This window comes from Erinaceus europaeus, chromosome 8 (genome assembly GCF_950295315.1).
Source record: "Erinaceus europaeus chromosome 8, mEriEur2.1, whole genome shotgun sequence".
Lineage (NCBI taxonomy): Eukaryota > Metazoa > Chordata > Mammalia > Eulipotyphla > Erinaceidae > Erinaceus > Erinaceus europaeus.
In genome coordinates, this window is record NC_080169.1 from 16,183,955 (window position 1) to 16,200,218 (window position 16,264).

Sequence of the window (16,264 nt, forward strand, 5' to 3'; positions counted from 1 at the left end):
CCAGCCTGCATTCCTTTTTTTTTTTTTTTTTGCCTCCCGGATTATTGCTGGGGCTCAGTGCCTGCACCATGAATCCACTGCTCCTGGAGGTCATTTTTTCCCCTTTTGTTGCCCTTGTTGTTGTAGCCTTGTTATGGCTATTATTGTTGTTGTTGATGTTGTTTATTGTCAGATAGGACAGAGAGAAATGGAGAGAAGAGGGGAAGACAAAGAAGGGGAGAGAAAGATAGACACCTGTAGACCTTCTTCACCACCTGTGAAGCGACTCCTCTGCAGGTGGGGGGCCAGGGGCTTGAACCGGGATCCTTACTCCGGTCCTTGCACTTTGTGCCATGTGTGGTTAACCTGCTGCACTACTGCCTGATTCCCCCATTCCTGCTATTTTTAACATTGGCACTACTTCTGACTTAATATGAAAATAATGAGATGATGATCTTATCTGCCTTGTACACTGCTATATTCCTAGTTCTTCAGTATATTACATGGTAATGTAATCCAAAGTTTATTACATGGTAAGCAAGGATAAGCTAGTAGGATAAGCTTTTAAACCGAAAAAAAAAGGTCTTGTTTTACTTCCTTTTTAAAATATATGTTTTATTAGTGATTTACAAGATTATAACATAAAGGAGTATAATTCTATACCACTCTATCATCAAAGTTCTGTGTCCCACTCCTTCCAACAGAAACCACCATAATTCTCCTAAGATAAAATATATTAAAATATATGGTTTGTATACACACACACACACACACACACACACACACACACATATATAGTTTTTTAAGTTCTTTCTTTTTTCCACTTCCTTGCCTAGCACAAGTTAGTAAACCTCTATTCTCATCTTCATTATCATTAGTTGTTAAGGTTGTTTTACTTTCTAATCGTGAAATTGTAAAAATAAATCACACAAACAATCCAACTGCATCAAAATTGACACCTTGATGTGAATACTTAATAAGTAACTATAGGTAAATTCAATCAAACAGGTAAAAGGTCTGTACACTGAAAGCTTAAACCATTGATAAAAGTAATTGAAGAAAACACAAAGAAACAGAAAAATATCCAGTGCCCAATGATGATAAAATGATCATGCTACCCAAATTGAGATAGATATTTAGTGTGATTTCGGTTCTATCAGAATTCTAGTTAACATTTTTTCACAGAAATAGAATAATCCTAAACATATATATATATATATATATTCACAAAATATCCACAATAGTTAAAGCACTCTTATAATAGAGGTGCCACATTTTCTGATTTCAAACATTTTTACAAAGTTTTAATAATCACAGTAGTGTGGCATAAAACATTAAACTAATGGAGCAGAATAGAGAGCACAGAAATAAAACTGTTCGCACGGATTATTAATTTTTGGACAAAGTGCTAAGAGTATATAATATGGGAAAGAAAGGCTCTTTGATACATCTTGGAAAAATTGGGTAGTCCCATGCAAAATAATTAAAACTCAACCCTCACTTAGAGGAGACACAAAAGTTGACTCAGAAATAGGCTAAAGACACAATTTAAAAATCTGAATCCATAAACTTCCTCTAATAAAATACAGGAGTAAAATTTTTTATATAATCATGTTAAGGGAGATAAGCCAAAAAGAGAAAGACAAATACAGAGCAATCTCATTTATAAGTGGGACTTAATATATACAGCCAAGAAAGGAGAGGATATAGTGAAATGTGGACTGTGCCTGGCATATAGCATCAAAGCAAATGACTGGGGCAAGGAGAGGGAGGAAGTGGCAGAAGAGGACTCTGGGGGTCCTGGCACATACTGAAACTGTACCCACTTGTCAGTAACTACACTGTAAACTATTAAGCCCCTCAATAAAATTTTCCTTTGATGTCAGTATATGCAACTATTGTTGTAGTTTGATAAAAAAGCAAGGGCAGTGAAGGCAAAATTAGATCAGTCTTAGTATATCAATATAGCAAATTTCTTCAATAAAATGGAAAAAAACAACTTACAGAATAGGAGAAATATTTGTACATCATATGTTTGTAATAAGCTACTATCCAAAATATATCCAACACAATTGTAAAAAATAGATGAACAGAGGAAATAATAATTTTTTTTCCCAGGGGCCAGGTGGTGGTGCACCTGGTTAAGCGTACACATTACAGTGCACCTAGGTCTACTATTTGTTGACATCTCTAGGCTGAGTGAGTCACATCTTCACTGGCCCCCCAGTCTTCTGCCTGGTTGCATCATGTTGCGGAAGTGTGCGTACCTATTTTTCTCCACTGTACTATGAAATTCTTCCTGCCCATTTTCTCGGTAAGCTATTTTTCTAGGGAGGTATTGATTCCCGAGACCTAGATTCAAGCCCCTGGTCTCCACCTGCTTCACCGCTCATTGAGCTTTCTCAATTTTTCTGTGTCCTATCAAAGAAATGGAAAAATGACTGCCAGGAGCAGTGGATTTATAGTGCTGACACTAAGCCCCAGGAATAACCCTGGAGGCAAATAAATATGTAAATAAATGAATAATAAGTAAATAACTCTGGTATATTGTACCAAAGCAAAGGACTCTGAGGAGGGTGGAGGTGGAGGTGGGGGCTTTCAGGTCCTGGTGCATAATGGTGGAGGGGGACCTTGGCTGGGGGTGACAGTATCTTGCTGACGCCCATCATCATGAGATGAAAAATTTCACCTCTGTGTCAGCAACTGTCCTTACTGTTAAGAATTAATCTCCACAATAAAAATGATAAATAAACAAACAAATAAATAAAAGAAGTGGTGCATCTGGTTAAGCACTCACATTAAAGTGCACAAGGACCCAGGTTCAAGCCCCTGAACCCCACCTGCAGGGGGAAAGCTTCATAAGTGGTGAAGCAGGGCTGCAGGTGTATCTCCGTATCTCTCCTTCTCTATCTCCCTCACCCCTCTCAATTTCTCTCAGTCTGTATCCTATAATAAATAAAAATATTGAAAAAAGAATTTTTTTCCAAAGCAAACATACCAGAAAATGGTGCTTAATAATATCAATCAAGAAAGGGATGTTTCCCCAGAAGTCAAACCATAGCTACCACATGGTCCAGCAATCTCACATCTGAATATTCATTTATCCAGCGAAAATGAAACAATTATTTTGAAAATACATCTATACTCTCATGTTCATTACTATTTATAAGAGTCAACATATAGGAACAATTTAAATGTCCATTTATAGGAAAGCTGATAAAAATAGGAGATATAGATACAGATATTATTCAGCCTTACAACAAAGGAAATACTTCCATTTGTGAAATGTCAGAAATAGAAAGATAAAGACTGTGCTGGTCTTACTTACATATGAAATAAAAAACCTTTAATTATATAAATAGATAAACTCACCAATGTGTCCTAGAACCCCACTTCCTCAGAGCCCTTCTCCACAGGGAAAGATAGCAATAGGCTGGGGGTGTAGATTGATCTGCCAGTGCCCATGTCCAGTGGAGAAGCAATTACAGAAGGCAGACCTTCCACTTTCTGCACCCCATAAAGATCTTTGGTCCATACCCCCAGAGGGATAAAGAATAGGGAAGCTTCCAATGGAGGGGATGGGACCAAAACTCTGGTGGTGGGAGTTGTATGGATTTGTACCCTTTTTATTCCACAATCTTGTTGATTATTATCAAATCACTAATAATTTTAAAAAATAATTAGCAAATCAGTGCTTCATAAAAGCAGGAGGTAGATCAAAGGAATGAAAGTAACCTAATGCTGAAAACTTAAAGTAATAAGATAAAAAATATTAGATATTTAATATACAGTTTGCCACTAAAACAAAATTGTGAAAAATTGCCATGATGATTATTTTATGTATGGTGAAATTTCAAGTGAGAAGCCTTCTTTTGAAAACTCAATGTGTACACACATACAAATAAATTTATTGCTGCATTAATGCAATTATATGTATATCTATACATAATATATAAAAATATATATAATATAGTATGTCCTGAACATTTAAGAATTTACAGGATCTGGTTTGTACAGTTCAAATAAGGTTTTTGTTTGGGTCCCAATAAGGCATTTTGAAGGTAGATACTAAGATTATCCTCATTGACCAGTCAAGAAACTCAGAAGGGAGCAACAAGAAACTTAGCTGAAGACCCAGACTCCTTATTCAAGACAGAGATGAGATCTGAACCTACAAGGGCTTATCATGCGTGATGTCACTGCTCTTCTCTACTAGTGCTTCTACTTGATTGTGTGACTATAACGTGTGGACTGACAAAAGAGGATGTGGCAACATTGAAGCATTTACATTTATATGATTGGAAGAACCTGGTCTCTGTAAATCAACCTGTCTCTTTCCTGTGCCACTGGTGGGCAGAAATAAAACTCGGGAATCAGTACCTTCCTAGAAAAATAGCTTTTCCAGAAAATGGTCAGGAAGAAGTTCATAGTGCAATGGAAAAAAATAGATACACACATCCACAACATGATGTAACCAGGCGGAAGACTGGGGCCAGTGAAGGTGTAACTTACTCAGCCTAGAGATGTTAACAAATAGTAGGCATTAATAGGTTTTAAAAGATGAGTAGGAGTTCATTGGGGGAAAATCAAAGGAGTTAAGGCAACAGCACTCATTTCTATGTTCTTGCCACTACATTTCATTGAATACTGACAGTGTTCCTGTCCTTGTACACTGAGAATTAGGAATATCAATACAAAAAATAAATCAATAAACTTTGCATCTCAGTCTTAATGAGTCACACTATCCTGTAATGCCTAATAAAAGTACCATTTCTCACCTGTTTGGCGGAAGAAGTCCTTTTGCCTTTTTATTAAAGTTTTCTCCCCAAAGTCCATTGCCTATCTTCATTGTACATTCTCTGGCTCTTAGTCACAGCTCCACTTCACTGGATACTCTCTTTCTCATCTAGAAACCAGTTTTCCTTATCTCTAGTCACACCATCCTGACACTTTGCCTCATGTTTACACACATATCTGACCCTTGTTTCCCCAGAGCAAAAACAGTTATGACCAAGTTGTATTGTTTAAGAAAAAATTATTCAAAGCTTGCATATGACAAATGTACAATTCCCCAAAGACATAGGTCAAATTCTTCCCTGGAAGTGTTCCTTTTAATTTATTAGTCTTAATCAATAGTCAGTCCCCAAGAACAAGCTACTTTCTTTGTCTCCTTCAATGCCTAGGCTTCCCTGACTGTAATCTAAATCATCACGATTTTGAAATTTTCCAGCAGATTCCCTATAAGTAGACCGTAAGCTTAAGGAGACAACTCTGTCCATAATGATGAACAGCAAATCCTCCGGATTTCCTATAAATAGACTATAAGCTTTAGAGATACAACTCTGTCCATAATGATGAACATATTTTAAAAATATTTACTTGTTAATGACAGAGACAATCAGATCATCACTTTGGTATATTCAATGCCTGGGATCAAACTCAACACTTATAAGTCCTGTGCTCTGCAGTTATGCCACCTCCCTGACCTAATGATAATATTTAAATGTATTATACAATGACCTTCAGTACTTGAGTACCCAACCTTTTCATGTTAAAAATAAGAATTTTTTGAGAGTCTGGCAGTAGCGCAGTGGGTTAAGCACACGTGGCTTGAAGCACAAGTACCGGTGTAAGGATCTAGGTTTGAGCCCCTGGCTCCCCACCTGCAGGGGAGTCGCTTCACAAGCGGTGAAGCAGGTGTGCAGGTGCCTTTCTCTCCCCTTCTCTATCTTCCTCTCCTCTCCATTTCTCTCTGTTCTAGCTAACAAGGATGACATCAATCACAACAACATTAACTACAATAACAATAAAAACAAGGGCAACAAAAGGGAAAATAAATAACTAAATAAAAATTTTAAAAAAATAAGAGTTTTTTCTATATGGCCTTTACATAAAATAACAATCCTAGCAAAGAGGTAACTTTAGATACAAATTATAATCTATTGTTTCTAAAGAAAAAATATAATCTAATGAATCAGAGCTTCATGTAAATAGAGTTTTGAGATTTCCACCTATTTTTCCTGAACATTTCATTGTCCACTTAGAATTTGTGTAACTGTAGAAAGTTGCTGTTGACACTGGTTTAGAGTCAGACTGTAGCTAAGTTCATACACACTGGTATAGGGAGATCATTTCTTAATGGTTTATGTCCAATCGGGTCAATTGTTTGTTATGATTGATCACTTTTCTGCCATGCCAATTGTTAGAACATGAACAACATCCGGTCTTAGATATTATCAATTTCAGGGTCTACAAATATGTAGTATATGTTGCTATTCACAGACCTAAGAAAGACAACATTTATCTATTTGTCTCCTTGGCTTCTATGGACTGAATGGTTGTGTCTTCTGATCTCAGATTCAAAGTTGAGTCTTAAACATCAAAGTGAGTAATAATATTATTAGGAGGTAGAACATTTGTAAGGTGACTAGGTCATGAAGACCTCTTATTATCTTCACTTATGACATTTTATGAAAGAGACCCAAAAAGGGATCCTTATTTCCTTTCCCAGCGTGAGGTCACACTGAGGAGATGGCCATCAGTAAGGAGTAAGACGGTTCATTGAACACCAAATCTGACAAAACCATGATGCAACACTTTCCAGCCTTCAGAACTGTGAGAATTAATGTCTGTTATTTATTTATGATGCTATTTTTGTTATATCTATTTATTTATTTTTAATATTTTATTTTATTTATTTATTCCCTTTTGTTGCCCTTGTTGTTTTATTGTTGTAGTTATTATTGTTGTTGTCGTCGTAATTGGATAGGACAAGAGAAATGGAGAGAGGAGGGGAAGACAGAGAGGAGGAGAGAAAGATAGACACCTGCAGACCTGCTTCACCGCCTGTGAAGGGACGCCCCTGCAGTTGGGGAGCCGGGGTTTGAACCGGGATCCTTATGCCGGTCCTTGTGCTTTGCGCCACCTGCGCTTAACCCGCTGTGCTACAGCCTGACTCCAGCTATTTTTGTTATAATACTGTGAATGGACCAAGAATACTGGGCCTAGATAAATTTATTTTTTAAATGATTTTTATTAGTGATTTAATACTGATTTACAACTTCACACTATTCCCACTAGTGGAGTTCTGAATTTCTATCTTTTTATTGTAAGCTACAGCAGCTTTTCTAAGATTGCATATATGGTTTTATTATTATTTCTATAACTGTCTGTCTACATTTGTCTTTATTTGTATATAATTGCACCTCCCCCCTTTTTCTTTGTGCTTCCAGGGTTACCGCTGGGGCTCAGTGTCTGCACTAAGAATCCACTATTTCTGGAGGCCATTTTCCATTTGTTGTTGTTATTGTTGTTAATGTTGTTGTTGGATAGGACAGAGAGAAATCGAGAAAGATGGGGAGGACAGAGAGGGGGAGAGAAAGATAGACACCTGCAGACCTACTTCACCACTTGTGAAGTGACTCCCCTGCAGGTGGGGAGCCGGGGGCTCTAACCCAGATCCTTACACTGGTTTTTGCGCTTGACGCCATGTGCGCTTAACCTGGGAATAAATAAATATTTTTTAAAAAGGAAATAAAGACAAGAAATTAAAAAAATTTTAAAAAGACATGCGATTTGAAAATATTTTCCCTAAGTTGCACAATTGTCTTTTTATTAAAGGTGTCTTTATTTAATGAAAGGAGGGAGAATTGGGACATGTGCTGGAGGCAGAATGTGGGATCTCATGCAGGCAAATCCTGACTTCTACCTGCTGAACTATCCTCTCAGCTATCTGCTTTCGCTTTAGAAATTTTACTTCTGCAATTCTTATCCTCGTTCCAATACAGATAAGGAGGTTTTATCTCCTTGCTCAGATTGCCTTTGAAATTGTGTTTGTCTGGGCATTTGAGAATGTGTCCATGTGTTTATGAGAATGTGCATGGGCGCTTGATATTTATCTTGTTTAGTGTCCTGTGAGTTTCCTAGTTCTGTTGTTTGATATTTGCCACTAATTTTAGAGCTTTCCAGTCCCTCTTTTCTTCAAATAAATCTGTTCTTGCTTTCTTCTATTTATGGTATTTCAGCTATTGATATTTTTCTTTCTTTTTGGCATTTTAGCATAGGTCATTTCGATTAACATATTTTGATGTCTACAGGTCCTGTATAGTTATATTGAGTATAATGACACGTCCATCTAAAGCTTTTTCTATTTCTATCGCTCTGTTTTTTGCTTAGCATTTTGAATCTTTTTCTAGTTTTCTTTTTCTGTGAATAGATCCATCTGCTTTTGTTTCTTTTCTAACTTTTCCATAATGACATTTTTAATAATTTAATATATAAGTTAAGTTAAATATATAATGATAATATATTTTCAAATGCCTTATAATTATAAACTATTTTGTCATTTCTGAGGCTGATTCTTTCAACTGTATTTTTTTTCAATCGTGTCACTATTTTTTTTTACATTTTTATTGGGGGATTAATAGTTCACTGTAAATACAGTTGTTGGTATATGGTAAAGTTTCTCAGTTTTGTGAAAAGCAGTATCACTCACAGCTTAGGGTTTCCTCTGTCATCATGTACCAGGACCTGAAAGCCCCACACCCTATGCCTAGAGTCCTTTACTTTGGTGCAATACACCAACTCCAGTCCAATTTCTACTTTGTGTTTCCTCTTCTGTTCTTTATTTCTCAACTTCGGTCTATGAGTGAGATCATACCATATCCATCCTTCTCTTTCTGGATTATCACACTTAACATGATTCCTTCTAGTTCCATCAAAGATGAGGTGAAGAAGGTGAATTCATGATTCTTAATAGCTGAGTAGTATTCTATTGTGCATAGAGACCATAACTTTCTTAGCCACATCATCAGTAGTGATGTCTAAAAATAGTTACTAGTTGCAATAGGAATTCATTTAGAAAAGAGAACTATCAAGATGATCACTCACAGAAGGAAAACATTCCATATATATTTCAACAAATATGTTGAAATCTTCATTTCCATGAAATAAATTTCTTCTCCCTCCTCTTCAGATAGTTACAATGGGGTTATGGTTCCCTGCCTGGTAGGCTTCATTTGTTTGAATCACTTTACTGTTTCTAACATCTCTAACTAATCATAGTCACAGAAATGACAGGTCCAAATTAGACAGCTGTTTCTTGAGAATGAAATATCTAGTGGCAAAAATGATAGCCCTTGCCAGTGAAAGGCATCTGTACTGCTCAACTAAAATGGCAGTTTCTTGGCTTTTTGGTTCCTTCGTAGTTTCAGGTCACATTTAGATGAATATGTTTTATAAAAATACTGAACTTTCCAGTGACAATGGTTAGATATTAAACACTTTTCAAGCATGAGAGCATGCTCAAAGTTTCAAGATGGTTAGTGCAGCAATAATGTAGTTTTAGTCATTGCTCTTACATTCTGAGGAAAAAGAAGAGGCCACACAACCTGACTGGAGTGATTTTAGAACAGAGAGCAGAACTAAAGCCAAAACAATCTTTATCATATTCATTTGTTTCCATTGTAAACTTTGGTGTATTTCAGGAGCTCTGGTAGTACAAAAGAGCTCAATTGGAATAGCCCAATACTCAAAAAGTCAGGGTAGTGAATACATCCATGACCAACCAGAAACCACATATACAAAGGGTGATTTCAGTGGTCTGGGAGGCGGTGCAGTGGATAAAACCTTGGTCTCTCAAGCATGAGGTCCTGAGTTTAGTCCCTGGAAGCACATGTACCAGAGTGATGTCTGGTTTTCTCTCTATTATCTCTTTCATTAATTAATAAATAAAATATTAAAAAAACAAAGGGTGATTTCAAAGCTTGTTTATTTACTTACTTGTGTTTCATTTTATTTTTCTATCATTCCTGGGACTTCACTACTCTGTGTTTAACAAGGAAGGGAGGGAGGAAGAGAGGGAAGCAGGGGGAGAGAGACAGAAACTTCCTCCAGTGTGAGTCTAGGACTGGACTCAATCCTGGGTCATCTGCATGGCAAAACAGGCACACTATTCATGTCAGCTATTTTGCTGACTCAGGGCTTTTCTTAAAATCAACTTTCCTAAAAATTAAAATAAGGGAACAAATTTGAAATAACTATGGATACTGATGATGATAAATAGTAGACTAGTTTTCCATTTGAGGAAAAACAAAAGTGCTAAGAGAAAGATAAGAAAAAAAATAGGGGTAGTTATTGGTTATGCAAAGAGATTCTCCTACTTGAAGCTCCAAAGTCCCCTGTTCAATCCCTTGCACCACCATAAACCAGAGTTGAGCAGTGCTCTGGTAAAAAAGAAAAAAAAAAAAGAAAAAGGAAAGAAAGAAAGAAGGAAGGAAGGAAGGAAGGAAGGAAAACTAGAAAGAAAGAAAGAAAGAAAGAAAGAAAGAAAGAAAGAGACTAGAAAGAAAAGATAAAGGCTTTAAAAAGATCATCTTGACTTCATAGGTTGCACAGCAGATAGAGCCTTGGACATTCAAGCATGAGGTCCAAAGCTCAATCACTGGAATTGAATGTGTGTCAGAATGATGCACTGCTTATTTCTTTCATTATTAATATATTTGCTAATACATAAATATTCTAAAAGTCACTGAAAATTCAGGACAATAAATCCTGTTCCAAACAGATGCTTTCATGGATTTACTCTCTCAAGACAAAACTTTAAATATTTGTTGCTATAATCTTTCTTTCAGTTATTTTGTTGCCAGCATGCTAATATCTTTCCATACTATAAAAATAAAAAAGTACTTTAAAAAAAGTGTTTTGAGGGCCTGATTTAAACATCAAACACTCCACACCTGATCTACAAGTTTCAGTTCATTCTGTCTTATAGAATTTTTGAAACTTCTGGTGATTCCCAACTTATGATGCCTTGACATGATTTTTTCTTTTGATTCTATAGCATGTGAAAGTAATGCACTTCAGTAGAATTCTACTTTGGATTTTGATCTTCTCCTGGTATAGAAATATCTGGTACCCTAAGGATTAGATTCTTTCACAAAGCTGTGAAGTCTTAGTGATGACAGTTGCCCTTCAGCCAACTGAACACCAGGGCAAATAATCCGTATTCAACACCATCTTAAGGAACCAGAGCTTTTGTGGATACTGTGTTCAAGTGTTACCAGGTCCACAAAAATGCCAACCTGTGTTACCTTATTGCATTGAGAAGAAGACAATTACTTTTGAGCTTTAAATAGTCAACACATCATTATATAACCTTTGTCTTAAAAAACTTTGCCCAGCTTTAGGTGAATGTAAATGTTCCAAGTAGCCGGACTTGGATATAATTTTTGGTAAATTATATGTATTAAATGCATTTTTGATGTATGTTATTTTCAATGATGGGTTGACAGAGAAATAATCTCATCATGAATCAAGGAATATCTGTGTGGGTTAAGGTACACAGATTAATGTTAGGTGTACAGGCTGTTTTAAAAATGTTTTTTTGTCACCAGCTCTAACACTATACCATTTTCTCAGTAGACACTTAATTTCTGTTTTTTTTTCTATGCATTTGTCTGTTCATCTGTTCCATTCCATATTTGGAAGATACTTGAATGTTGGAAATTTGCTTGAATTCACCTTTTCTTTTTACGGGCATATGGTAATTCTTAAAGACAGTGGATGCAATAAAGTAATAGGAAGAGAAATCATTTTCAAAATGCTTTATAATTTGCAAGTCTGCCTGTCTGCAATGGAAACAATGCTTCATATTACTATGAAAAGTGATTTTATTTCATTTCTTCCATTCCCATTCCCTCCCAGTTTTAAATTTCATTCCTAGCCCCTCCTGCTTTTAAACTGTACTCCATTGAGTCTAGCAGTTATAAAATTAATCCCTTTTAGAGGCAGCTACCTACTGTAAACAATTTCTAGACACCCAAATACCAGAAAATCTTTGAAATGATTGAGTTTAAGGATTAGATCAAGTGTTAGCCAAGACTTCATGACCCTCACTGAAGATTGGATGAAAATAGGGGCATACAACTGTAAAAACAAACCAGTAGTTTTGTCCTATAGCTTTCCAGTGGTTCATTTAATAAATAATCCTTGATTGGCCAGTGTGAGTCTAACACCATTCTGGGTTGAGGAGAGTCATTTTCACCAACTCCTCTTCCTTAATCTAGTCCTTTTGTTCTTCTTTATATCTTTTATTAAATATTTATTTATTTTCTCCTTTGTTGCCCTTGTTGTTTTATTGTATTTATTATTGTTGTAGTTATTGATGTCATTGTTGTTGGATAGGGCAGACAGAAATGGAGAGAGGTGGGGAAGACAGAGAGGGGGAGAGAAAGACACACCTGCAGACCTGCTTCACCGCCTATGAAACGACTCCCCTGCAGGTGGGGAACCAGGGGCTCCAACTGGGATCCTTATGCTGGTCCTTGCGCTTTGTGCCACCTGCGCTTAACCTGCTGCTCTACCGCTGATTCCCTCTTCTTTATATCTTAATGCTTTTTCAGACATCAAGTTGCAGATGCTATCGTGATGCCAACCTGACTCCCCTGGGCAGACAATCTCACCAGTGTATCTGGGAACTCCATCTCTCTGGAGTGCTGCGTTACTAGGGAAAGAGAGACATGCTGGGAGTATGGATCCATCTGTCAATGTCCATGTTCAGTGGAGAAGCAATTACAGAAGCCAGACCTTCTACCTTCTGTATCCCATAATGACCCTGGGTCCATATTCCCAGTAGAATAAAGAATAGGAAAGCTTTCAGTGCAGGGTGGTGGTATGAATTGTGTGGAATTGTACCGTTCTTTTCCTATGGTTTTGTGGATATTTTCTATTTTACAAATACATTAAATTAAATTAAAAAATAGTTGCTTTTCTCCAGAACTCCTATCTCATATCTCTTTCTATCAATGGATATACATTTTTAAAATCTCCTTACAATTTGGTCTTCTCCTTTCTTAGAAGTATTGGTTGTTTTTTTAGAATTTATTATTATTTAATAATTATCAACATACCGTAGGGCAAGAGGGGTACAGTTCCATAGAATTCCCACCACCAGAGTTCTGCATCCCACTCTCCACTGGAAGCTTTCCTATTCTTTATCCCTCTGGGATTATGGACCCAGGATCATTATGGGGTGCAGAAGGTAGAAGGGCTGGCTTCTGTAATTGCTTCTCTGTTGAACATAGGCGTTGGCAGGTGGATTCATACTCCCAGCCTGTTTCTATTTTTCCTGAGTGGGGCAGGGCTCTAGAGAGATGAGGTTCTAGGGTACATTGGTGAGGACATAGATATTGACAGTTACTGGTAGGGAAGTAATTTAGTTAATAGAGTGAAGGACTTGCATATGTCAGGTTCCAACTTCATTCCATGGGTTCAAATTACTTGAATGGTGTTCTGCCAATGGAGGTTTTGCATATTAAACTCTTTCATATGAAAAAAAAACATTTTTCAACTTTATTGTTTATTTCATTTGTTTGTTTTCTTTCTATACCACACAAGAGGAATTAACATGATGCCTGCTTGTCCCTGGTTTATTTTGCTAAGCAAAATATCCCCTAGGTCTATCCATGCTATTGAAAATGGCAGGACTTTATTTTATTTTATCTTATTTTATTTAGTAATTGAGTGGTATCTCATAGTATATGTATACCAAATCTTTTTCCATTTGTCAGTTGATGAAAATTTAACTTGTTTCTTTTCTGTGTCTGTGTAATCAATAACTTTATGTAGAAATTTATGAGGTTGACTGCAAAATTAAAGGAAGATGATTTTTTTTTGGCAGTGGGTTTTTCTCATCTATGTAATACATATTATCTAGATGACCATCTCGAGAAGATTAGCTCTCTTTCCACATCTAGCAAGGAGATTAGGATTATCTCTCAATGCTGAAATGGTGTCTGCTTCACTTTTGAAGAAAGAGTAGAGAAAGAGATAAATTTCTTTCCACAAGGAAAACATTTGTGCCAATCTCTGAGCAGTAGTTTTACCCCTGTATGGAAACATTAGTAAATTGTTTGTTTAAGAAAGTTACAGCAAAGACTCCTATTTATAACAACATCCTCCCATTGCATAAGCCTTTCTCTCTACTATTTCCTGTGGTAAATTTGTTGTTGGTTTACAGGAGGAAAAAAGATTAACTTGAGAGAAACTAAGATTGCTAGATAAGATCGAAAAAATTCAGACTCCCTATCTGAGAAGAAAATTCCTCTTTAGAGCAGAGTGTAAGAAATTGGCCCAAAGTGTAAGTGTGGGCTCCTGGCCCACAGAGAAGGACACACTGCCCTGAAGAGGCTGGGTCAACGCCACTGTCTCCTTAGGCACCTTGCAGGCCAGGACTCCGGAGGCTGCAGGTGGAAGCTTGTGGCTGACGACATGACTCAGAAGTGGCAGCCAAAATTCCATGAATCTGTTCTCTCTGGCAGGTGGTTGAGGTATTGAAAGGGTTGGGCCTTGACAGCAGGGGAACTTGGGCCAAAACCTGAGGGAGTCTTAGCATGGAAAAGCTGACACTTGGCCTAGCAGTTGAATTCCAGGCACATGTGGCAATGTGGTTGCTGTTTTACAAGAATGCTCAGGAAAAAGTCTTAGAAGCTGCCAGGCCTGGGTCATCTGTATCCTGCCTGGGCTCAGCCGAGGGTCACAGGCCTCTCAGGGTTTCTTGTCCCTAAATGTCTGGCAGAGTCCATGGAAAGATTCATGTGTCCTGGTTTCTCTACTTCCTACCCATTCACTGCTGAGTTTCTGGGGGTCCAGGTTTTTTTTTTGTGCCAGGGACCCTCTTTTGTAACTGTTGAAGTCCATGAACATCTCAAAATAATGTTTTTGCATACAACACATCAAATCCATAGGCTTAACAGACAGAACCAGTTTTACTGAAATTGAATTATCAAAACATTTTATCTACTTTTTAGAATTTGCATGTGAGAGACAGCAGAAGAAAATAGAGTATTGCGCCTTCATTCACGATATTCTTTCCTTTCTTTTTCTTTCTTTCTTCTCTTTTTCTATACCACCAGGGTTATTGTGTTGCCCGGCACCTATATGGCTCCACCACTGTTTCTTTTTCTAAGTTTTATTAGTGATTTAAAATTGATTTACAAAATTACATGTCAATGGGGGCATAATTCCATAGTTCCCCCCCTCCAGAGATCTGAGTCCCCAGTTTCCCCACTGTAAGCCACTGTAGTTCTCTGAAGGCTGCTGACAAAAACCAGTCATCACCTCTACAACTATCTGTCTACACTGGCACACAAATGCCCTGTTTTTCTTCCAGGTCCATTCCTCTCTTCCCTTCTTAGCCATTCATGACACCATTATTACATCCAAATGTCCCTCCCCTTTACCCCTTCTCTCCCTGGGTGTTAATGGAGCTGGAGTTCAGAGCCCTCTTATCCTCTTCCTTGTATCACTTCTCCCCCTCACTGGGAGTATGGATCAAGACTTTTTGGGGTGCAGAAGGTAGGAGTTCTGGCTTCTGTAATTGCTTTCCCACTGGACATGGGAAAGGTCAAGTCATACCTCCAGACTGTCTCTGTCTTTCCCACTAGGGTTCTGATAGGTGAGGTTCCAGCTTGCACTGATGAGGCCATCTGTCCAGAGAAGTCACGATGGAATCACAGCAGCATGAGCAACTTGGTGTCTGAAAGGACATAAAGTGAGACAAAATGGTTAATGAACAGGAACCAAAAAGTAGAAACAGAGCAGATGAGATTAGGGATTTTAGAGTAGAAAAAAAAAAAAAAAAACTAAGAAGTCCATTTTAGGCATGTTCCTAGGGGCACACAACTATGTTAGTTTTTCTTGAGTTTTATAGCAAGCTTGAAGTTGGATAGAAATATTGTCTGAGAAAATGGTGGCAGAGTATGGAAAAGAGCTAGATTGTTGGACTAGGGTAGAGAGTAGCTCCCATTCTTGAGAAAAAAAAAGTAGATAAAATTACCTATTTACCTCCATCCGCCTGACCTAGGGCATATATAAATTCAGCACCAGAGCCTGTGTAGCCCCTAAGTCTCTACTGGTCAGAGGTTGCAGCTCATAGTCACAGGAGGGCTTGTGATGATATTTCTGATGGAAGTGCCCAGTGGGTCCACCACTGTTTCTCAACAATTTATGGAGATGGGAGAGAGATAACATAATAGTAAAGTAAAAAGAAGTTCATACCTGAGACACCAAAAGTTTCAGGTTCAATCCCCAGCACCACCATAAACCCGAGCTGAGCAGTGCTCTAGTTAAAAAAAATAATAATAATGAGGATACCAGGCAGTGGCACACCCAGTCAGGAGCACATGTTATGATGTGCTAGACTCAAGTTCAAGCCTCTGATTCCCACCTGCAGAGGGAAAGCATCACCAGTGTTGAAATGGTGCTATATGTCTCTCTCTCTTTTACT